This window comes from Ursus americanus, chromosome 27 (assembly GCF_024610735.1).
Source record: "Ursus americanus isolate L20-20 chromosome 27, mUrsAme1.1.p, whole genome shotgun sequence".
Taxonomy (NCBI): Eukaryota; Metazoa; Chordata; class Mammalia; order Carnivora; family Ursidae; genus Ursus; species Ursus americanus.
Window position 1 is genome coordinate 43,089,973 of NC_142153.1, and position 24,640 is coordinate 43,114,612.

The 24,640-nt window shown below is 35.6% G+C and overlaps 1 long non-coding RNA gene across 1 annotated transcript in view; it reads right to left on the reverse strand.

Moving 5' to 3' along the window:
• The window catches only part of LOC148107661 (uncharacterized), a 350,822-nt gene that overhangs the window by 217,797 nt on the left and 108,385 nt on the right, over window positions 1-24,640 (reverse strand). The window contains exon 3 of the long non-coding RNA XR_015721951.1: window positions 6,531-6,615. This is a non-coding gene — a long non-coding RNA (uncharacterized LOC148107661). The remainder of the gene's footprint in view (window positions 1-6,530; window positions 6,616-24,640) is intronic.

A 24,640-nucleotide genomic window follows, 5' to 3' on the forward strand; every position in this document is an offset into this window, starting at 1 on the left:
CTTTTGTGAGGCTATCTGTCTGTGTAATTATTGCTGTCAAATACTGTCCTCCTCCTTTCACCTGAAGAAAGCACCTTCAGGGACCACTAAAACTATTCCCTGAAATCTAGGAAGCAGAGTGATGAACCACCAGTACAACATGCAAACAACAACAATAATAATAAAGACAATAGGCTAAGTATTGTTCCTGTTGGTGAAAAAAACGTCAACTTCATCAGAAGGGAAGAAGAATGATACCTTGTTTATGAATGTGACAGGATTGGAACTTTTTTTCTTTCTGCTTCAGGTGTTCAAATTATTTTATTTTCTTCATATGGTTTGCTATATAAAATGATTCATGGATTAAGTGGTCATTTGACTGACATACATAAAGAATTATTTCATTATGCAAGCCAATTCTTCTTAGTAGAATATGTTTTTAAAAATCCATTCTATACTGCATTGTAAATGGCAAACCAAATTGACAATAAAATTTTGTGCATGTCAAATCTGGTCCCTCGTTGCTTCACAGGAACACACTGGCTTACAGAAGCATCAAAAGTCTTACTCTAAATCCCATTTTTCATTTTTAATTACTCACGAGGACCAAATTATGAGGATGTGTCTTATATGAATTTAATCTTTCCCTTTTTGTAAGGGTTTTGTAATAAAATATAAAATTAAGGTGAATTGACTTCTATCTGTCTTCATAAGACATTTGGCATTAATGGAAATAATTATTCTATTCCTTGCCAGAATGTCTGGATAAACTGTGAAATGAGTGTAATTTGTCACAATGTTATTTTTTTTCAGAAATGAGACAAAGAAGCACTATAATGCATTCACTTTCCATTATGCCATTTTCTTCAGACATTTGCCACATTATGAGCTCCTACAGGGAAATCATTATCTCTCTTAGAAAAAAAAAAAAATGAGGCAAGTCACCATTTCATTACCTATATTTCAAAAAGTTAAATGATTTAAAATGTCTGCCCTGGGAGATCACTGTATTTGCTTGTCTGTGCTTCCACAAGCACTATTATCCTTAGCTATAATTCACTTTTGAAATGCCAAAATCAGGCAAAGTAATGTTTACCAGATTTAACCTTGTTCATTTTATTGGTTAAAATGAATCCACTGAATATGTGCAAAGGACATGAACGTGCCCATTCAGAAAAATAAAATAAGTAGGTCTTACCTAGAGATTCATGTGCACAATTAATTTTATTTATGCATATGATTTCTAATGGCTTAAATGTTATGCTTATTTATGATAAGCACTAAATAAATATACAAACAACAGAAATATACGTGCACTGATGGCAAGTTCAACAAGGTCTGTTTGAAATGAGAGTTGATTCATCACGATCTAGTGGACTGTGGAGCAAAGCAAAACCGTAATTCCAACTTGTGTCTGGCACCGCGAGCATGAGCAGCTTACTTCTACTCTTGTCCTTGGTGTCATGAATTCTATGCTCTGCTACCCAGATCTCTATTTTAGGACTGCAGTATTTTTAACCAGCAGCACAAAGGTTGTCCACCAACTGATCTCCACTGAAAGCCTTTTCCTGGATTTCTTCTCACCTGAAGAGAGCTGGCTTGTCCAAGTCCACACCCTTCTCCAGAGACAAACCACCACAGAAGAAAGAACCGAAATGTCCGGTAGGTCCCTTTGGATGTGAAACTCAGATATTTCATAGCAGGGAGTAACAATATGACCTACATATGGGGTGATTAAATGCTGTCAAGGCTGGATAGAGTCCAGAGCATGGTAAGTCCAGGCTAAGGTACAAGTATCTTCTGGGTCAGATGACTGAGTTATTAGATCGATCAGTAGTGGGAAAGGATGCTGTGTGGCATTTCTTGCAAGACCCAATGGGAAAATCACAATATACTCCCAAGATTTTGGAGCAACGCCATGGCATCTTAAGGAGAATATTATACACCTGCTAGCAAAGGAAGAAGCCAAAACTTGGTTTGCAGATGTGTTAGCTCAGGATAGCCCTGGTTGTGAATAGCCTTGCAAGTGCGGCGGAGAAATCCTCTTAGGAGTTTTGCGTGGTGTATCAATTATTTGTCTTGTGCAGAAGAAGGGTCCTTTATTCAGAGTATACAGTAAAACATGTGCAATGGTGAGAAGCTAGGACATCTGACCAGGAACAAGATGGAATACTTGGGAAAAGTGGGTTCATGGACCTACGTGGACACAAGTTTGAATATTATTGTTGTTGTGTGCTAACACCCATCAGAGAACGTCCAGTAAGGAAGCATTACTAAAATACATAGACAGAGTCACCTGGACAGATGACACGCGCCAGCCTGCCTTTAGCCACCCTAGTGCTGACATATGAGCACATGATTGGAAAGCCCAGGTGACAGTAATGGAGGCTACATATGGACCTGACAGAAGGGGCTTCCGCTCATCAAGCTCAACTTACCTATTGCTGCTGATGAATGTCCAGTGTGCCAGCAAGAGGTTAAGTACTAGGCTTCCAACAGCCGTCCCTCAAGCAGAAGAACCAGATACTTGGCACTGACTACAGCGCACCTCTTTCACTCTGAGACAGCAATTTAGACTCATGGGAATTGTCATACTCTGAACATGGCTTCACTTTCCCCGCCAGCAGGACTTCAGCCAGCATCATTATGCAAGGGCTTGAAGAATTCTTGATTCTAACAATCACGAACCCATATGACATCAGACCAAAGGACCCACTTTGTAACAGGAAAGTCGAGGGATGGATGGATGGCTCCTAACACATAGTGCACGATTCAGAAGCAGCTGACCTAACAGAGCGACAGAACAGCATAATGGAGGTGCGGCTAATGCACGAGAGGCACCCTCCCCCAGGCTAAAGATGCTCATTACATTAGTGACCACGGTATGGTGCTGTGTCCTCCACCAAGTAAAATACCTAAGTCTTGGAATCTAGACACAGAAGTAGCCTCATATGCCGATACTGCCAGTAACCCATTTGGTGATCTTGTGCTTTTTTTCCTCTGCAACTCTGAGCTCTGGGTTTTAGAAGTCCTGATTCCCAAAGAGGAAATACTGCCACAGAGAAGGTCACAGCAATGATATCAAACTGCAGCTGGAAATTAGGAAGTTGAGACTCTGCTTGCTGAAAGAACAAGAAGAATCATCTTCCTGGGGCGAGGTTTGGGGGGATAATTGGTCCTCACCATCATGAGGGGTATAGTTATTATTGTACACTGTGGGTGCCTTTAGCACCCATGTGATCCACTTGGGCACCCTTAAGACTCATTTGTCCAATGTTGATGGTAAATGGACAAATGTAGGTGCTACAGCCTGAGAAAGCCATAAGAACCAAAATTTAGACTTCTCGGGGATGAAGATCTGGGTAACCTCACCAGATAAGATGCCTAGACCAAAAGAGGTGAAGAACTTAGAATGAACAGTGGAGGAGGGAGATAATGAGTATCAGTCACAGCCCTGTAAACAGCGATAGCAGCACAGGATGTTTTTTGTTCCATTAACCTTCCTCTCATCTGTTTCTCCCAGGAAAAGAAATCCAGCAGAATCCTGAAGGTATACATTATAGACCCTGTATGAAGCAACTGAATCCTAGCAATGCATGGGATAATGTTTTGTAAGAACTGGATTCCTTTAAAAGCTACAGGATTAAATTCCTTAACTCCTGAGAAGGTTGCCAACTGAGAGATTTCAGCTGTCAGCTCTAACAAGAACAACCTTTAGCTGTAAACAGACTCTTTACCTGCTCAAAGTCATATCACTTCTCACAAGGGTGGCCAACATCCAATGACCGGTCAGTGCAATGACAAAAGGACCCAAACCCTTTATGTTAACTCAGGACACCTCTGAATGGCCCTTCTGGCTATGGGAGTGTCCTGATGTCAACTGAGGCTATGCTACTGCCTAACTCCTCTGCCTGCCCATGCACTCTTGTCTCTTCGATACAATTATAACCCTAAGAGCATCCCTTAATACAATTCCTGTGCGCTAACCCATGTTGCAGAGCTGGCTTCCTGCCAACCAGTGACACTCAATTTACTGATCTATGTGGATTATCATGTCTATATTTAGTTACGAAGTTCAGATACATTTGTGGTTATAAAGGAACAGCCCAGCCCTCAATAAAAATTATTTCCCCTCCTGGTTTGTTTTGCTACTGAATACAACCAAACAAACACAAAAGTCGTGTGAACATTTTTCTAGGCTAACCACACCTTTTCCAAAGGTAGAAGAGTAGAAACATCTTGGCACCACGGAATCCAGCTGTGCACTCCCTTGGGGCCTCATTCATGAAGTTACTTTTTAACAGATTCACTTGAGTTTGCTCAGCCAACTCAAATTATTTACTCCAGTTCTTTTGTGATTTACCTTTTTATGTCCTGTTCTTTCTTTATTATTATTATTTTTTAAAGATTTTATTTATTTATTTGACAGAGAGAGAGACAGCCAGCGAGAGAGGGAACACTAGCAGGGGGAGTGGGAGAGGAAGAAGCAGGCTCCCAGCGGAGGAGCCTGATGTGGGGCTCGATCCCAGAATGCTGGGATCACACCCTGAGCCGAAGGCAGATGCTTAACCGCTGTGCCACCCAGGCACCCCAATGTTCTTTCTTTATTATTTTTATTTATATTTGTAGTCTGAATTACATGTTATACTTCTCCATATATGTAAAGTAACATATTTTTAAAAAATTAAATGACTTTTTTTTTTTTTCCACAAAGCCACTCATAGGGTAAGAATGTGAACACAAATCATAATATGAACTGGGTTTTACTTGATTAAAATTGAGGCGCTGATATCTCAAACTATAAAAGTTAGGCCGGTTCACTTTGGTTTATTATCAGATTATTTTTATAGAATAAATAAATGCTTCTGAAGATATTTAATGGCAAACTTATTATTTAAAAAATTAGAAATATAAAATAAGGGTTACTTTATTTTAAATTCACCATGCATGGTTTTGATTGTACCCTCTCTGTGAAAGTAATTTGGGTCATTTGGAAAGAAATTTTCTAAGAAATTTCCTGTGCACTTAAGAAAGTCAGTTCAAGCTAAAGGTCAGGATTTGGGGTTTTCAGTACAAATGTTCCTAACCCCACCTCCTATAAAAATGCTCAAACCAAGATTGAGGTCAACAAGTAGTTTTTAAAAATAGCGAGAGATACTCAATTTTCTACTTGGTAAATGAAATTTAAAAGCACATCAAGGTGAGGAAATAAATCCTAGCTTATTACAGAGAGGCCAGATTAATCAAATAAATCAAAAAGTTGTCAGAAATTTAAAACAGACAAGCAAAAAACTACCCAAAACCACACACACACACACACACACACACACACACACACACACACACACACACAAAAGGACAGAAGATCCCATGTGGAAAAGAATATAGGATATTAAACACGGAAGTCTTGGCTTTATGCACTATTCTGCTCTGTGCTATGCTTTGTTCTTGATAAATCTTTTACGTCTTCAAGGCACCCCCATTAAAACCTAAAATTATGCTAATATGTCCACAAACTAACTCTGCTTATGAGCCTATCACCAAAAATTTCCTTACCTGTAAAATAAAAAAATTGAATGAGTAATCTTTAAGTCCAATATTTTAGAAATCCAGTATTTATCTTTCTTAACTTACAGGTTTGGTTTAAAGATTAGATAAGTAATGAATGTAAAGTGATTTATAAACGGTAAATGCTATGCAAAGTTAAGTTATTGATAAACATGTAAACCGTTTTTTCCCTAAAATAAACAATTAAATACAGCAGTAAAAGCACAGTAATCCTGTGCTATACAAGATAACTGCTATATAAAGTATCAATTATAGTGTTCTTAAAAACCAATAATCCACGGTAATATAAAATGTTAACTGCCATGTAAGAAACAAAAATTTTAAACGTTAAATAGATCATACTTATTGTGTCTTTGCTGTAAGAACAAAGGGAACACTTGTTCATGGGAAGTTGACTCCAGGCTGGAGGCTGAGAGCACAAATAAGAGGAAAAACAATACAAACAGAACAAAACAAAACAAAATCTTGTACTTGGAGGGAAAGGTCGCTTCAAAGAACTAAGCAACTGAGACTCTTCCCAGTAATTTTAGCACTTCGAGTGGACGCACTTTAAAATTTTGAAGCTTACTAGGTTCTAGCTTCTAGAAACTCACTAGGTTTTCTATTTGTTTTGTTCCTCTTGCTCATTGCTTTCTACATAAAAATCATTTTTAAAAAAACCCACTTGTATGCCATTTTATAAGGTCGACTTTGCCTCATGGAGATTGTCCTTAATGATGGAGGATTTCTCCCCCTCTCTTCAACTTATATATATTCCTCAGAAACCCCTGCACGATGTGGATTTTTTAATAAGAATCCCACACTTCTGAGTAATCATTTAAAAACTGGTATAGCTGGTTTCATTCATTTTCTAAATAGTTAATATGGATCTTAGACTTGAGAAAACTCAACAAAACTGATTGACACTAACAAATTTTTCTCAAAAAAACCCCACTCTAAATGAAGAAAGTCGGAATTCAGATCAGCAATCCTTGATTACTTACGACTTTCAGCTTCCCATAATTTTTCGGTATTGTTAGTCACCATTCTCTTTTGATGGACTTTTCTTGCCTCCTGTTGTGTTTTCCTCTATAAAGAGACAAAGAGAGAGGCGCCTGGGTGACTCAGTCAGTTAAGCATACCACTCTAGATCTGGGCTCAGGTCATGATCTCAGGGTTGTGGGACTAAGCCCCACATTGGGCTCTGTGCTCAGCACAGAGTCTGCTTGTCCCTCTCCCACTGCTCCTCTCCCCACCCCGCTTTCTCTCTTTCTCTCAAATAAATAAATACATAAATACATAAATAAAATCTTTAAAGAAAAAAGAGACAAAGAGAATTTGTAAATTCATATGTAGATGTTGTTAGTGTCTTCCTCTTAGGAGTAACTATCTCAAAATAGAATAAGATAAGGGCAGAGTTTATGCCAAAATAACATCTGATGGTGACATGGTGGGGCCTCTCACACTGCTCGTACTCTGCACACCCATCAGGCAGGCAATTGCTAAAGGCTGACCAGGTTTTCAGAAGAAGAAATGAGCAGGATTCAAATTAAAAGGACATAATTCTACTGTAACAACAGCAAGATAGAATGCCTTGCTAAGTGTCAAATTTATTGATGGCCCAAACTTAATGAAGTTTTCCTCTCTTATTCTTCTCAATTCATAAGAAGTTCAGCTTTAGAAGAAAGGTAATGTATGTTCATGAAAAATGAATTATAATAAAGTGAACACATATTTTCAATTGCTAAATATTAAGCCTAATAAATTAAAAATGTCTTCTGTCTCATATTAGTTGATGATTTTTTAGCAATCTAAGATGGCAAGCTTTATATCTTTTAATTTCCTGTAACTTGTCATCTTTTTTATAATATACAAAATTCTACACCCTAGAAATGCCAGAAATCAATCATGTAAATAATTTCTCCTGGTTCTGAAATATTATCCCTGCAGAAGTTGTGAGGGCTCCTGGGGTGCTACACTCTAAATAACATATAAGAGAGAGGAATCATCTTTCTTCACTGTAAATCATTCCAGCACCACTTGTGATACAGGAAAAAAAAAGATACAGATTTTTATCTCTATCAGTATTATCCATATAATTGATCCTTTAAAGTCTCAAGTCCAGCCGGAGACAAAGGCTGAGGCTTACAGAATGCACCAAATGCAGAACTCCCATTTCAAGTTAGGAGTCACCCAAAGCAACTCTCATGGAATGACTCAGGTGCAGGTAGAGAGACCGACCTCTCAAAGAAAGGTGGTAAAGAAATAAAGGCATTCCCTTGGACACAGGGGAAAATAAAGCCTCCCTTTATACTTTATAAGAAATTCTGGCTCTCAAGTGGGTTTGGGCTAGGATTCATAATTCACCTCTACCAAAAAAACCCATGTGAGTTGAGAATTAAATTTAAATCTGTTCTGGGTGAGTAACGCAAAGCATAGTGCCTGTAACACAAAAGAGCAAATACTCTAGACTAGGGTAATACATTTCAAACTATGCTTCATAAACATGACTTTGAAAAAAATTGTGTGGCGTATGTAGAAACAAATCAACATAAGTGAGAAAAGGAAGGAAAAAACACACTGCAAGACTGGACATTGGAATGAAATGAGTCAAGATATAAAATATTTCTAGAATGCTTAAGGAAACATAAGTGGGTAATCAAAGGACAATAATGAGATAAGAAACTATAAAACTGCCTGTGTATATTAGAAACTAACAGGAAATAACTTCTAAAATAGGATAATATAATTATTGACAAAAGAAATTCTACCGACTAATCAGGCAGTAGTTTAAGCATAGCTAAAAATGAATGAGTGAGGTAGAAGATAAACTTCTGAAAGAAATACCAGGATGGAGCATAGAAAAATTATGTAAAAATATGGATGAAGCACAAAAAGTCATAGCAAAAAAAACAAAAAATCTAATATAAATTAGAGGATGCATTTTGAAGAGATATTGGCTTGGAATGTTACAAAGCTGGGGGGAAAAATCCACTAACTGTTGGATCCAGGAAGACTAAAAACCAAATGAGATAAATAGAAAGAAATCAGTGCTCAGATGAATTATAGTGAGGCTGTAAAACACAAAACACTAGGGAAATTCCCTTTAATAAGTCAAAGGAAAGCAGTTTACTAATACAGGATGACATTTAGGCACACCTTGTTTCTCAACAATAAAAGTGAAACTGTTAAAATAGCAGCATAATATCTTCAGTTGCTTAAAAAAGAAATAACAAGTGAATATCATACACCTTATTTGAACTATTTTTCAAATTAGAAACATATTAATATAAGGCCAAAACATTTAGAAGAGGATCTTATAAATGACAGATTTCAGGAAGAAGAAAAAATGAGCTAGTATGAAATGTGACCAAAAAAATAAAAAGCTAGTCAAGAAAGCAATCAACATGTGGATAAATCTAAACAAGCACTGACTGTACCAACTAATGACAATAAAGCAATAGCTGCATTTATACCATACGATGTAGACTTCCAGAATTATTAGAAATAGGAGGGTCATTAATTATTAGTAAAAATTCAAATCATTAAGAATATATAGCAATTCTGAAATTGCATGCACTTAATGGCATAACTTCAAAATGAAAAAAAAAAATCACAACCAAAAGGGGAGATTTTAATACATAGTTTATAGTAATTGCAGGCCAACTACAGAAAAAAAAATTCTCAATATACAAATGGATTTTTTCAGGAACATCGGTGGGAATATATGAAGCACTGCATCCCCAAATTGGAGAACACACAGGCCTTCATGTACATATTAAAAAGCAAAAACAGAAGGAGGTCATATAATTCACATATTGGTAATATCAAATAACTCATTTCATACAGGAAATATATTCTGACAAAAATGAAATTAAGTAAAAATATAATTAAGTACCAAAAATATAACAACAAAAACCACAACAAGAATATTACCCAAAATGCAAATTTAATCTCATTGGTGAAAGAAAAAAGTTCTAGAAATTAAAAAATACCAAATTAATTATTCTTTGCACTGATTACTATTATAATGCTACTATAACATCAATAAGCTAAATGTCTAAATTTAAAAAAGTAAACAAGAATAAGAAAAAAAAAAACCTCACATAAAAGTAGAGGAAATAATGAAGCAAGAGGAAACCAGAGAGGGAGACAACCCTTAAGAGACTCTTAATCTGAGGAAACAAACTGAGGGTTGCTGGAGAGGAGGGGAGTGGGGTGGGGCGGTGGCTAGGTGATGGATATCAGGGAGGGTATGTGTTGTGGTCAGCGCTGGGTGTTGTGTAAGACTGATGAATCACAGACATGAACCCCTGAAAAAAATAATATATTATATGTTAATTACAAATAAATAAATACTAAAAAAATAAAAATAAAATAAAAATTAATGTTATTAAAACATATCTAGACAATGAATGAAACCCAAAATTAGCTTGTCCAGGAGCATAATAAAACCAATAAAATTATTTGATCCCAGCTGAGAGTGAGAGAGAAATGAAACAAATAATATCAAAAATGAGGAGGGAGATAGAACAACACATAAAGTGGGGATGGATTAAAAAGTAACTCCATATTTGGACAATATCATGGCAATAAATGTTGACAATTCTGTGAAATGGATAACTTAGAGAAAAAATTTCAAAGCAGCTAAAAATCTCAAAGAAAAGGATAATTTGAACAGTCCTCCATCAATTAAAATATGTAGTCACTTGTTAGATATTTTCCCACAAAGGAAAGCATCAGGCCAAGGCAGATATTCAACCCAACATTTATGAACCAGGTGATTGCAATCTTCCACAAGCTTTTCCAGACAATAAGGGGAAAAGTATTTTATGCCTCATATACCATGATAACAAACCCAGGAAATTATGAGACAGAAAATTATAGGTTTATAATCTCTCAACATAAAGGCAAAACTCCAAAACAAACATTAAAAAATCAAATCCAGCTATGGGACGCCTGGGGGGCTCCGTGAGTTAAGCATCTGACTCTGGATTTCGGCTCAGGTCATGATCTTGGGATTCTGAATCGAGACCCACGTCAGACACTGCTGGGCATGGAACCAGCTTGAGATTCTCTCTCTCATTCTGCCCCTCCCTCCCTCCCCCCAACAAAAAGTCAAATCCGGCTAAATACAAAGTTTGTTTTATCTAGAAATGCAAAGGTAGTTCAATTTCAGAAAAAAAAAAAACCTACTTATATAATTTTCCACGTGACATGGCCAGTGCAAGAGGTGGGCGTGATATGAGGTGTGAGGAGGAGGGCCATGCGTCAGCATCCGGTCGTGTCCCTCTACTTAAGGCCCCATTCTGTCAGGTAGCTCTCTCCTATAGTGACTGTCCCTTAAGTTTCTGTAACAGTTCACTCCCCTTGTCCTTTCCCTTCAGGCCTATGCTGAGGAATAACTCCCTGATGGTTCCGAGTCCCTGGGTGCATCGTCCTCCTCTTTCCTCTACATAGGACTTTAAAATTATTTGTTATTAAGTTAATAATGTTAAGTTACTATTTATTATGTTACTTTCAATTACCCTTATTTAACTGTAACTTCTATTTCCCGCTGCTACTTTGACACAACTGTTTTCAAAAACTATCTGGCATTTTTCAAAAAAATTAAGATGATTATCCCCCTGGATGTTAGAATTCGTTTCTGGGTCTCATTCCAGCATATTGATACCATGAATAGGTTATGTGGGTGCCTGAGGACTTCTCCACTTCAGCCCTGGAGGGGAAAGGGCAGGGCTAGCAGAAGGCAGCTAGAACCCATGGGCTAGTCGCCTCCTCCTGGGAGGAGATCGAAAGGCTTACTCCAGTATGATTGATATGTGTGCTTTACTCCGTAGAGAATTTGAGGAATTTCTTCCCCAGAGGAACTTTTTCACGCGTGGCAAGAGGAGACTGAAAGACGAATGTTCACAGCAGCATTGTTTGTAATGGCCACGAATTTCAAATAACCTGAATGTCTATCAACAGATTAAAAAAGTAATCTCATATAATCTGATACTTTACAACAATGATAATGAATGATATAGAGGATGGACCCAGGTAGCATGTTACATAAACCAACATGATAATCTTAAGTCAATTGGAGCAAAAAAAAAAAAAAAAAAAGGTTTAAAAATATATACAGTGACTCTATAGTTAACACAATTCAAATACAAGTAATACTAACCAATATTTTGTTAAAATACACATAAAATGGATAAATTATAAAGAGAAGCAAAGGAATAATGGATACACAGTTCAGGAAGAGGGTAGTGATTATGTCTAGGTCAATACAGAGAAAAATAATCTGACAAAGGTAATCACCGTAATGTTCTATTTTTTAAGCTGAGTGATGGGTGCATGAATGTCCATTTTATTCCTTTGCTCAACATTTACTTTGAAGATTCTCTTATTTTTCATATGTTCATCTTATTATAAAGTATATGCATGTTTTGAATATAAAAGATTATATTAAGACCAGCATGGGTGCTACTTTTGAGAAATTCAATATATATAGCTTAGAAATAAAAATAACAATACAGATAGTTTTGATAGATACTTTGTTTTGAGCAGAAATAACCCTAAAGGGAAATAAAATTCTGGACAAAGTACTAAAATCATACACTGATTCATATTTTACCCTTTGCACCTTTTAGTACCTTTCAAAACATAACTGGCATAATTAATGAACAGTCTAATAGGAGAAGCAGTTCTAGCAGTAAAAGGAAATTGTTTCGTGCACTTCCCTACAGATTCTGGAAGCTCTATAAAAGTACTGCTTGCAGAAAGAAGAGGAGAGGATGAATGACCCTTGGCTTTACCTAATGTTTGCACTTGACTGCTTTATAAAAATTATGCCCTTGAGTAAGACTTAAGGTAGTCATAAAACTGTAACCAAGGCCAAGGAATTCTAAAATTAAAACATAATCCACTCCAGAAGCTTAATTACATTAGTAACAAACCACAGATATATAAATCAGTACTAGAAGTGGCTTCCAAAGACTGATTAAAAGAAATCTTACTTATAAGGATGTTCTCCTACTTCACCATATTCCTGGCAGAGGTTTCTTACCTCTGCCATTGAAGAGAACAATTTGCTTCACCTGAAGGTGAGGAAGTGCTCCTCTAGCCACTACCTGCCCCTTGGAGATGGGGGACTTGGGAAAGACACACAGAAAGCAAATGGCAGGAACTGTAACTGCCATATCTTGAGGAAGGAAACTACTCACTCATCTTGGCTATTAAACTTCAACTGATACACATGTTCTGAGGTAAAACTGAATCATTGTCCCCATCTCCACTCTTCCAAAAATTCAATATTTAAGAATCCACTATTATCAATAAATATCATTCTTACCGATGCTTCTTTCTTTTGAGAAATACTGATTCCCATTATTGGCATTTTTTTTTAATCTCGTGTCTTTTTGTTGTGGGATTTTAGCAACTTATTTAACCTGTCTTTTACAAGAATTTTATGGTGGCAAAGAACTGGAAACCATTCCATCTCTCTCAAATAAAACTTGTGGACGGATTGAAAGGATTGAGAAGGGAGATGTTATTATAAAGATACACATCTCATGTGATTTGATGAGTATTTAAAAGTACTCAGACAACCTAAGTGTCCTTAGACAGATGACTGGATAAAGAAAATGTGGTATATGCAGTTGACCCTTGAACAATGTGAGGCTTAGAGGCACCAACCCCTCCACACACAAATGAAAAATCTCCATATAACTTTTGACTCCTCAAAAACTTAATAGCCTACTATAGACCAGGACTCTTACCAATAACAGTCAATTAACATGTTTTGTATATGGATTATATACTGTATTTTTACAATAAAGTAAGTTAGAGAAAAAAAGTTAAGAAAATTATAAAGAGGAAAAAATACATTTACAGTACTGTACTATAAGACACCTGAGAGGACGGGTGCCTGGGTGGCTCAGTCAGTTAAGCGTCTTCCTTTGGCTCAGGTTATGATCTCAGGGTCCTGAGATTGAGCCCCCACGTTAGGCTCCCTGCTCAGCGGGGAGCCTGCTTCTCCCTTTCCCTCTACTGCTTCCCTACTTGTGCTCTCGCTCTCTCTCTCTCTCTCTCTCTAATAAACAAATAATAAAATCTTAAAAAAAAAAGACACCTGAGTGTAAGTGGACCTGCACAGCTCAAACTCATGTTGTGCAAGACTTAGATATACATACAAAGGAATATTATTCAGCCCTAAAAAATTAGGAAATCTTGTCATTTGTAACCATATGGATGGAATTTGAGGGGATTATGCTAAGTGAAATAAGCCAGACAGAGAAAGACAAACACCATATGATACCACTTATATGTGGAGTCTTAAAAAAAAAAAAAATCAAACTCATAGAAACAGAATAGGAAAGTGGTTATCAGGGACTGGGTAAAATAAGAAGAGGCTGATAAAAGGATACAAACTTTCAGTTATAAGATAAGGTTTGAGGCTCTCATAACATGGTGACCATAGTTGACAACACTACTGTACAATTAAAATTTTTCAAGAGAGAACTTAAATATTTTTACCAATCAATCTGTAGGTCATGGATATGCTAATTAATTCAGTGAGGGCAATCTTGTCACAATGTATATGTATATCAACTCATTACATTGTACAATTTAAATATCCTACAATTTTGTCAATCATCCATCAATTATTTAAAAAAATAAAATAACAACAACAAAAAATAAAATTTCTCAGGGTGGTCAGAAACCAGGTGTGTCCTGGGACATCTACATTAAGAGTTAATGGATCTTATTTCTAAGTACTCTATTTTGCATGCAACTCAGCTTGTTTCCATGTTTGTTAACTGATTCTAATGATGAATGGCATCTCTGCAACGCTTCCAAATTTTTAGGAGAAAATTCTGATTGGTTCAGCTTGATCATAGAAATAAGGACCATGGGTTCATTCACACCTACTTGACCTCTGGATGCTTAAATCTAAATATGGAAGGAAATTTATCAAGATGGCAGGGGATAACTCATGGACTTGGAAACCCCAAGTAGGATTTTGGATTGATACTAAACAATTGCCTTTAAAAAAAAAAAAGATTTTATTTATTTATTTGAGAGAGAGAGAGAGAGAGCACACACAAGTGAGGGAGGAGTAGAGGGAGAGGGACAAGCAGACTCCACACTGAGCGCGGAGCCTGACATGGGGCTCAATCCCACAACGCAGAGATCATGACCTGAAACAAAATCAAGAGGCAGACGCTTGCACGACTGAGCCACCCAGGTGCCCCATTACTGAACACTTACCTTAGAGCATACAACACTGCTCAGAAAATGTATGTTTCTCTCACTCACATATTAGAATTCACTTAATGAATTGCTCAGTGTACTCAATACACATTTACTGCTTCCTGCATTCAGTAGAAGCAATTGGAGTGAGAAGTGTTCATTGACGTTCTAAATCATACTTTGTCATTTACCTGATATCTCGATATTGGGCCCCATCTATGGAAGGGTGATATTGTTTCTGTCTTCCTAATACTCAGGAAGCATGAGACTCCCTTATGTAATTTTATGATATAAGATGCATATTTAAAATGTAAAGCAATATTCAAGGTTAGGAATTGCTATCATTCATAACAGATGATATGGGAAATATAGAATATATTCTATAAAATATAGAAATCAAAATATCTGACCTTTAGGAAGTCATTAAATTGGACTAGAAACCAGGTATTCAGACTCCCATCCAGTGTTTTCTTATTAAACCACGCTTCGTGATAATTTAAAAATTGATAAAATAATTAAATGAGACTGGATATATGATATGCAGCGAAGGAAGCATGACTTTTTTAAAAAGTTCTTAAAATCACCTTCTAATTAAATTATATATTTGTTTGACACGGACAACTGCCTTAAAAAATGAGACTTTTAAAAGTAACACAAAAGATAAAGCAGTTAAGTGATACATACCTAAGAGCTGTGAATTATTATTGTGTTCAAGTAATATTTTCAAGTTTTGGTAACAGTTTCTAAACAATCATACGTCATTTTGTGTATGATATGAATATATGAAGGATATCTCATGATTTAATTACAATAGTTTTCATGATTGGAGAGTCTGTAATTTATGGTGAGCAGACATAAAAATTGATATAAATCATTTAGATTTTCTAAAACTAATACACGGACATGATTGTGAAGCATATGCTTCCCATATTAGCAGAAAATTGAACACAAAAATTGTATCCAGAAAATTGGTTTTTCAATGGCTCAAAAATGAAATACAAATTATTTTCTTATTACTTAGTAAGTCAAATGACAATTCAAAAGAAAATAAATCAAAAGAAAAAGAAGATAGGAACACCCAGTAAACCAGTAAAATCAGCTAAGTAAATCAGCAGCATGTTTTCAGTTAAACAGCTTTTTAATAAACAAAAATAAAAATTTAAGCAAAAATAAATTGCAAAAGTAGCTGGCTATTTACTATTTACTGTTTAATTGTGCCCACCTCTGTGTTAGGTGTTGTGCCTGATGCTGGTGATGCAAAAATGAGTAAGACGAACTTTGCCCATCCTTCCATTAGATAGCTGGGGAAAGGGAGGGATGAGAATTGGATGCTAGCTTGTAATCTTTACTAAGAAGTTGAAACAGTCCATGGGTTACCTTGTACTTTCTAGGACCTTCATTACCATGTTACATAGAAGTGGTAAGAGGAGACATCCTTTTTTTGTTCCTTCTTTTAGGAAGAAAGCATTCATTTTTGAACCACTAACTATGTATCTTTCAGCCATTCTCTTTTATTGCTATGGGTTTTATAGTTAAATTTTATTCATTGCTTTATCTTTGGTAAAATAATCCCATGATTTTATGTTGATAGGTGGTTGATGTGGTGAATCACACTGATTTTTGAATGCTAAACCAACTTCCATTCTTGGGATAAACCCTATTGGATCACCCTTCTTTTATATTTCTGGATTCAATTTGCTAACATCAAGGACTTTTCTGCCTATGTTCATAAGGGATATTGATCTGACTTTGTTTGGAAACTCTTTTTCTGATTTTCTAGGAAAGTAATATTGGCCTTTTTAGAATGGTCTGCAACGTGTCCCTATAGCTTCTATTTTGTTAAAGACATCATGCAAAGTCAGTATTCCTTTGAAACTTTTTGGAAAATTCTGAGCCTAGATTTTTCTGTATGGGAAGGTTTTGAACTTGGAAATTGTTTCATAGATTTAGAATAATTCAGGTTGTCTACTACTTCTTAAGTAAGCTTTGGTAGTTTGCATTTATCTTGCAAAGAATCAAAGTTATTTTCATCTAAGTTACCAAATTTAAAGCATGAGGTTGTTTTCCTAATTTTGTCTTATTGTCTTTTAATGTCTAGTTGATCTGTAGTAGTGGGTCCTCTCTATTCCTAAGATAAATAGTATGTGTCTTCTTCCTTTTATTCATGATTATTCTTACTGGAGGTCCATACTTTTACTGATTTTTCCAAAGAACCAGGTTTGACTTTGTTGATATTGCCTATGGTTCCTTTTTGTTTGTTTGTTTAAAATTTTATTGATTTCTGTATTTATTATTATCATTTTCCTTACTGCTGCTTATTTGAGCTTTAATTTGTTCTTCCCTTTTCAATTTCTTAACATGAAAGACTAATTCATTGATTTGAGCCCTTTCCTCTTTTCTAACATACATGTTTCATGCTTTTAATTTCTCACTAAACGCTCTGAGGCCCACAAATTTTGATATTATAGTTAAGACTTATTTCATATATTTTCTAATTTCCTTTCTGATTTCTTTTTGACCCACAGGTCATTTACAAAAGGGCTAATTCCAAATATTGGTTATACTTCAGAAATTTTTCTGTTACTCATTTCTAGTTTAATACATTTGGTCTGAGGTCATACTTTGAATGGCACTTAATTATTTTAATTTTATTAAAATCTAGTCTATGGACCAGTATGTGGTCTATTTGAGGAAATCTTCCATGTGTGCTTAAAACGCATATGATTTCTATTCTTGGTTGAGTTGGCTGACGGTGTTGTTTTCTTCTCTTTGTTGATTTCTTTTCTCTACTTGTTCCATCAGTAACCAAGAAAGAACTGTTGAAGTCTCCAACTATACTTATGGATTTGCCTATTTCTCCTTTCAATTATTTCAGGTTTTTCAAAAACTGCATTTTTGAAGATCTGTTATTTTGTGTGTAAATACTTAAGATTATAAAATCTTCTTGATAAATTGACCCCTTTCTACTTACATAATGCCCACTTTTCTTCTGGAAAAGTATATTTGTTCTAAATCCTAGTTTTTAAATATACATATAGCCATTGCAACTGTCTTATGGTTAAAGTCGGCATTGTTTATTTTTTCCATCCTTTAGTTTTATCTATCTATGCTTTCACATTAAAATCAATTTCTTATCAATAAAACATACTTTGGTCTTATCTTTTTATCCAATCTGACAACTACTAATGCTCAAGTGTTGTGTTAGACTATTTATATATTTTTTTAAACATTTATTTATTTGAGAGAGAGAGCACGCATGCACGTGCATGAGTTGGGGGAGGGTAGAAGTAGAGACTCTTCAACCAGACTCTCTGCTGAGGGCAGAGCCTGAAGTGAGGCTTGACTTCACAACCGGCGAGATCACGATGTGACGCAAAACCAAGAGTCAGGTGCTCAAGCTACTGAGCCCCCCAAACAGTCCGAGGCTATTCATGCTTAATGGAACTGCTGACACTGTTGGATTTGTAAGTCTACTGTCTCACTGGTTTCTACCTACCGCGTGTGTTCTTTGTTCCTACTTTCCACTTCTCTGCCTTAGGGATTGAGCATTTCTTATTAATTTTTTTCTCTCATCATTTGCTTGTTGGTTTTACTCATTTTTTAAAAATATTTTTTAGTTGTTCCTCTGGTATTTACAATATGCACCTTTCGCTTATTACAGTCTATCTTCACATAACATTATACCACTTCACAGGTGGTAGAAGAATCTATAGCAGTATATTTCAATTTCTATAAACCCATTCTTTGTGCTCTTTTTGTCATATATTTTATTTCTACATATGTTCCAAAATCTTGTTATTTCTACTATAAGAAGTCAACTATCTTTATATATTTGCCCTGAATTTTTCTGTTTTTTTGTGATTCTTTGTGTGTGTGTGTGTGTGTGTGTGTATCCAAATTTTCATCAAATAGCATACTCCTTTCTGCCTGAAGAATTTCCTTTAATAGTCCTTGTAGTTCAGGTTCGCTGGAAATGAATTCTCTCAGCTTTTGTTTGTCTGAAAAAAATTTATTTCACTTTCATTTTGGAAAACATTTTCACTGCATAAAGAATTCTGATTTATATTTATGTTTATCTCAGTACTTTACAGATGTCAGCGCACACTGCTAGCATGCAGAGTTTCTGACAAGAAGTCTTTGTTCTCTTCAAATATGTATTCTGCCCCATTCTTAAAGAGTTTATGGGAATTTAAGCTTCTTTCTTATCTGCTTTAATGATGGCTGCCGCTTCCTTCCATGGTCTGCCAAATGCGACACCAAGTATGGTTTATATCTCCTCCAGAATAAGCTTGTCATTCTTTAGACGTCAATTTAGTTGGTTATCTTGTGAAATTTGCTATGTGATGTGCTCAACAGTAAGTTCTAATTTTATAGACTATTCCGTTTTCTCTCATTGTTAGGGTGAGAGAGATGTCTCTTGCAGCTTTTTACATCTTAAGTATAAGCAGAACAAGAAATTTATGTTTGATGGCTTTTAAAAAATCTATATAAATATAAGATAAGGATATCTGCTAAGAGTGAATGGTCTCATGGTGGTATGGAAAAATTTAAGGGGATAAAAAAAGTTGGATATAGCTATTGCAGATGAAGAAAAAACAAATTAAAGAAATATGAAAATTTGGCAAATTAGAGTGAAGATGTGTATGATGCTGAGTATTATAATTTGCCATTGGCACTGATCTGTATCAATGAGAAATTTTCTCCAGCACCACTCTGCAGTAGAGCCTAAGTGGGGAGAATGAGATCAATATGAACAGTGGATTGACCCAGTTATGAAGTTGTTTTACTCCAATATATAGGATAATGAAGTCAAAAAAATTGGGATATTAGTTGAAATAATTTAACAATGTATAAACTTGTTAAAGACAGAACTGAAGACAGGAAATAGCTGGTGATTTGGAAGAAAATATAGCACTTAAATCAATGGCAGAAGTAAAATGTGTTTTAGGATTATGATAGCTTAGGAGGCAGGAGAACTGGGAGGCTAATCTTCAATGAGTTACCCGTATAGCTGATGTCCACCAGTGTGATGGCAAAACATGAAACACAGAGAAAGAATATGATACAAGGGAGAAATTCTTTAATGAATGAGAGCAAGCAACAGAAAAGTTGTCTGGAAGCACCTTGGCGAGCATGAAAGACACACCCACATCCTAATAATGAGATATGTGAGGAATGGTGGAATTAGTCTCACAGTTTGCCCTCAGTGAAGAGAGGTGGAGGAAACACTTAGAAAGGAGATCGAGGATTCCAGAGTGACTGGTAGAAAGTTTTGGAAGGGAAGACAGTAACTGACCTTTGAGTCAGAGAAGGATAAACACAAGAAATGGTAAGAATGACTGAAAGAGGTTATATATTTGTTATGACAAAAGACCACAATGATATAAGGTCTGAGGGGTTTAACAGGTTGTAAGTAGTTTTCCCAAAGTTTGTCACCACATCCCTTGGCCATGAGAGGCATATCCAACTTATTGGTAGGTCCCAGTTGTTCCGAATGGAGTTTGCTACAAATGGAGTCCTTATCCCCATAAAGTAGCAACATCAACTAGTTGATTACCAGATATAACCACATATTAAAAGCAGTACCAGCTTGTGTTTAGGGGAAATTTTCCCTTCTTAAAGGACGTAATTGTAGCTTTTCATACAATCTTCAGGATACAGAGAAAAGTAAAGTTTTCCTGGTCTAGGAACCATTCTCTATCTTTAAGATTATTCTGCATATTTTAGTATGAATTTTAGAATTTTTTGACAATTAACGTTAACTATTAGAAGGGAATATTACTTCCCTTTCCATTTTAAATTTTAAGATCACATATATGTCTTTACCTTACTCCAACCCTCACTCCAGTTAATTTTCAAAGATAACATTTTTATACTATTTGAAAAACTTCTCCAATTTATATAGTTTATCATATTTCCAATGTTTATTTCAATCAGGTCTTAACTCTCTTACATATGCCAAATTCTAGTCTCTCTCTCTCTCTCTGTATGTGTGTGTTTATATATGTGTATATATATGTGTGTGTATATATATACATGTGTATATATATATATATGTGTATATATATATACACATATATATGTATATTTATGATTAATTGGATTTGAGACACTGGATAACATAAATAGACACCTTGGCCTCCCCTCTCACCACTGCCACTGATAGTATGGCCTTAATGAGATCAAGTGTAAATCAAAAACATGGAAGGTTTCATAGATCTGTAAATACCCAACATTAAAGCCATAAGTTAGTGGTATATTTTTCTGAGGGGTGTGCTAATCTTATATGTAATAATGTTGTAGCACAGCAATTAATGAGTTGCTCAGAAATAATATCACTGCCATCAAGAATCCTGGAAACTAAAGGTCAATTATCCCAGACACATTTTATGGATTCAGTAAACTCAAAGATTTCCAGGGTGCCTGGGTGGCTCAGTCATTAAGCGTCTGGCTTCGGCTCAGACGTGATGGGATCAAGCCCCACATCAGGCTTCTCTGCTGGGAGCCTGCTTCTTCCTCTCCCACTCCCCCTGCTTGTGTTCCCTCTCTCACTGGCTATCTCTCTCTCTGTCAAATAAATAAATAAAATCTTTAAAAAAATTTTTCCTATGGAAATAAAACAAGATAATTCTAAACTTTTTAGGAAATCAAGACCAGACAAGGCAACTTTGAAGAAAAAAGAGAAAGGACTTACCCTACCAGTGAGATTTGTTATAAAGCATGAGATTTGTTATTAAACTACCACATAAAAATAGTTTAGAGAGACAAGCAGACTAGCGGATTAGCATAAAAAATTTAGAAATAAACCAATATATAAATAGACATCTAATACACAATAAAAGTGAAATTGCAAAGCAGTGGAAATAAAGATAATTTTGATAAATGGTTCTACATCAATTGGATAGCCTTAATGAAAAAACAAAGAGGAAACAACTCCGAATGCATAACACACAGAAAGATCAAATTAGGATTCATTATAGATTTAAATCATTTTGGAAGAATTAATACTGTTCAAATGTCCTTTCTACCCAAAGCAATCTATAGAGTCAATGTAACTCTATCAAAATTCCAATCATTTTTCACAAAAATAGAAAAAGATAATTAAAAAAATAATATAGAAAATATCTCCATGACTTTGAATAGAAAAAAATTTCTTATTCAAAATACATAAGTATTACCCATAAAGAAAGATTATAATTTGAACTTCATTATACTTAAGAACCTCTAAATATCAAAAGCACCCAGTCTGTTGGAAATGCCCCAAAGAAAAGCAACCACTGACATGATCATTTTAAAAAAGCATTGTTATTTACAAGCCTGAGAGCATGGAGAACTACGAACAGAAAGGACAGCCACAGACTTACTGAGGCTCTTTCAACACATATAACAGAAGTCTTGGACTCAAATACAAATGACTCCTACAATTCAGTGAGAGAAGGAACAGCAATAGAACTATGTGAATAGATCTGAATATGTGGTTTCCAATGAGAATGTCCAAAAGGACACTATACACATGAAAAATGTTCAAGCCCATTAGTAATCACAGAAATGCAAATTAAAACCAAGATGAGTACTTCCCACCAGAATGATCAAAATCTCAAGGTGTTCAAGCTAAGTGTTGGTAAAAATACGAAGAAAGGATGGAAATATACATTTATAATCCACTTCAGAAGACTACTTGGTTACTATCAACTAATGTTCAAAGTATGCATGCCCTACAGCCCTGGAATTCCATATCCACATGGATCCAGCGTAAAAGTGTACATATGAGCCCAAAGGATACATCTAGCATGGTTTTTAGTTGGCAGCGTTATAGGAAATTGCCCAAATTGATGCTGTTTCTTAACTAGAATAGATACATTATAGCATATTCATGTAACATGATACTACACTGCGATGAAAGTGAATAAGCCTCTGCAACATGCAGTCACATGGTTAACTCTCACAAAATGCTATTGGATGAAAGAAGTCACCTACAAAAAAAGAAAAAGAGGAAAGCAGGAAAGAAGGGAGGAAGTGGGGGCGCCTGCGTGGCTCAGTCATTAAGCGTCTGCCTTCAGCTCAGGGCGTGATCCCGGCATTATGGGATCAAGCCCCACATTGGGCTCCTCCACTACGAGCCTGCTTCTTCCTCTCCCACTCCCCCTGCTTGTGTTCCCTCTCTCTCTGGCTGTCTCTCTCTCTGTCGAATAAATAAATAAAAATCTTAAAAAAAATAAAATAAAATATGCATTTCTGAATCATGAACTAAACTAAAATATGTGAGTCAGGGTTTAATTTCTGGAGAGCTACCTATTACCTAATCCCTAATTACCCACTTTCTTTAAACATAACTTAGATGGTTTGTTGCTTAGCTTTCATCAAAGTTTTAATTTTGTTCTTTTCTCTCCTGATTGAATGTAGACTCGACTGGCTTCAGTCCAACAAGCAACTCATTAAGGCTAAAGATTCTCTTTCTCGGCATACCTGCTAATTTACAACTCCGCTCAATCTTACGAAGTTTGTGACACCTTTCTTTTTTCCCCACAACAATATTTTTACTAATGTCTTCATAATTATAAAACTGCAGTATAATATTTCAAAATTTCTACAAACCCAGCTGGAGATAATGCCACTGGCAAATTTTATTGGTCATTGACAGGCTTCACCAACATAGGAGAATACAAAATATCCATGTCTTAGCTGATCCATAAAACTCTGCATGTGAAAGTTATTATAATGATGTAAATGTGTAAGTTACTACAGTGTCAGTTGTTGAAAAGCAGAATATATTAAAAATAAGTATGTCTAGTATAGTTTATTTTATAATGAATTTCAAATATCTACCGGTACTATTTTCCTTAAGCAATGCCTAGTCTATAGACATACTTCTTGTATATTTTGTTCAAATAAGCTTAAAAACTAGTTTTCAGGTGACCTGGCTGGCTCAGTCAGTAGAACATGCAACTCTTGATCTCGGGGTTATGAGTTCGAGTCCCACGTTGGGGGTAGAGATTACTTAAAAAAAAGTTTACTCTGGCCATAATGAATAAGTGTTATTCTTGAGGCATAAAGAAGATTGAGCTGTTTTTAGTTCTTTTCCCCTTCCCTTAAATTACTCTACCTTAATACCGTATGTTTTCATAAATTTAGAGTATCATGCCTATATAAACAAAACTAGACATGTTGCTGTGTTCCTCAATATTTAATTTAATTAACTGATTTTTTAGAGATTTTATTTATTTGAGAGAGAGAGACAGAATGAGCAGTGGGAGGGAGAAAGGGAGGAAGAGAGAGAAGCAGACTCCTGCTGAGCAGGGAGCCCAACACAGGACTCGATCCCAGGACCTGGAGATCATGACCTGAGCCAAAGGCAGACACTTAACCGGATGACCCACCCAGGCGCCCCTGTTTCTTAATATTTTAATCTTCAAACAGGAGGAGCAGGTTTATAAGCTGTTTTGAACATTGTGTGACCCATAGCATTCCTCTATAACTATTTGTTAAAATAAAACATGACATACGTAGGATAAAATAAAATCTTCCTAATATGTTTACATTGTAAGTTGGTTTTAGACTCTCTGGGACTAACAAATGTTAAGTGTCTCTCTCATGGGTTTCTTGGGCTTTTCATTTTATTAATGCTGTTTTGACCATTAGAACGTTTTCTATAGTTATTTATTTTCATCTCTTCCATTATGATTTCTTCTTTTAGTTTTATATTTTAAAAGTCTGATATAATTCCCTTCCCACTACACATATATATCAATTTAGAGTAAGTATTTATTATTTTAGAATTTTAGATTTGATTTTTTTTTTTCTGTCTACATTTTTGCTGGGGCTCTGTGTTAGGGGTCAGTGATTTTTTTCTGTTACTTACCGAATTTTTCCATCA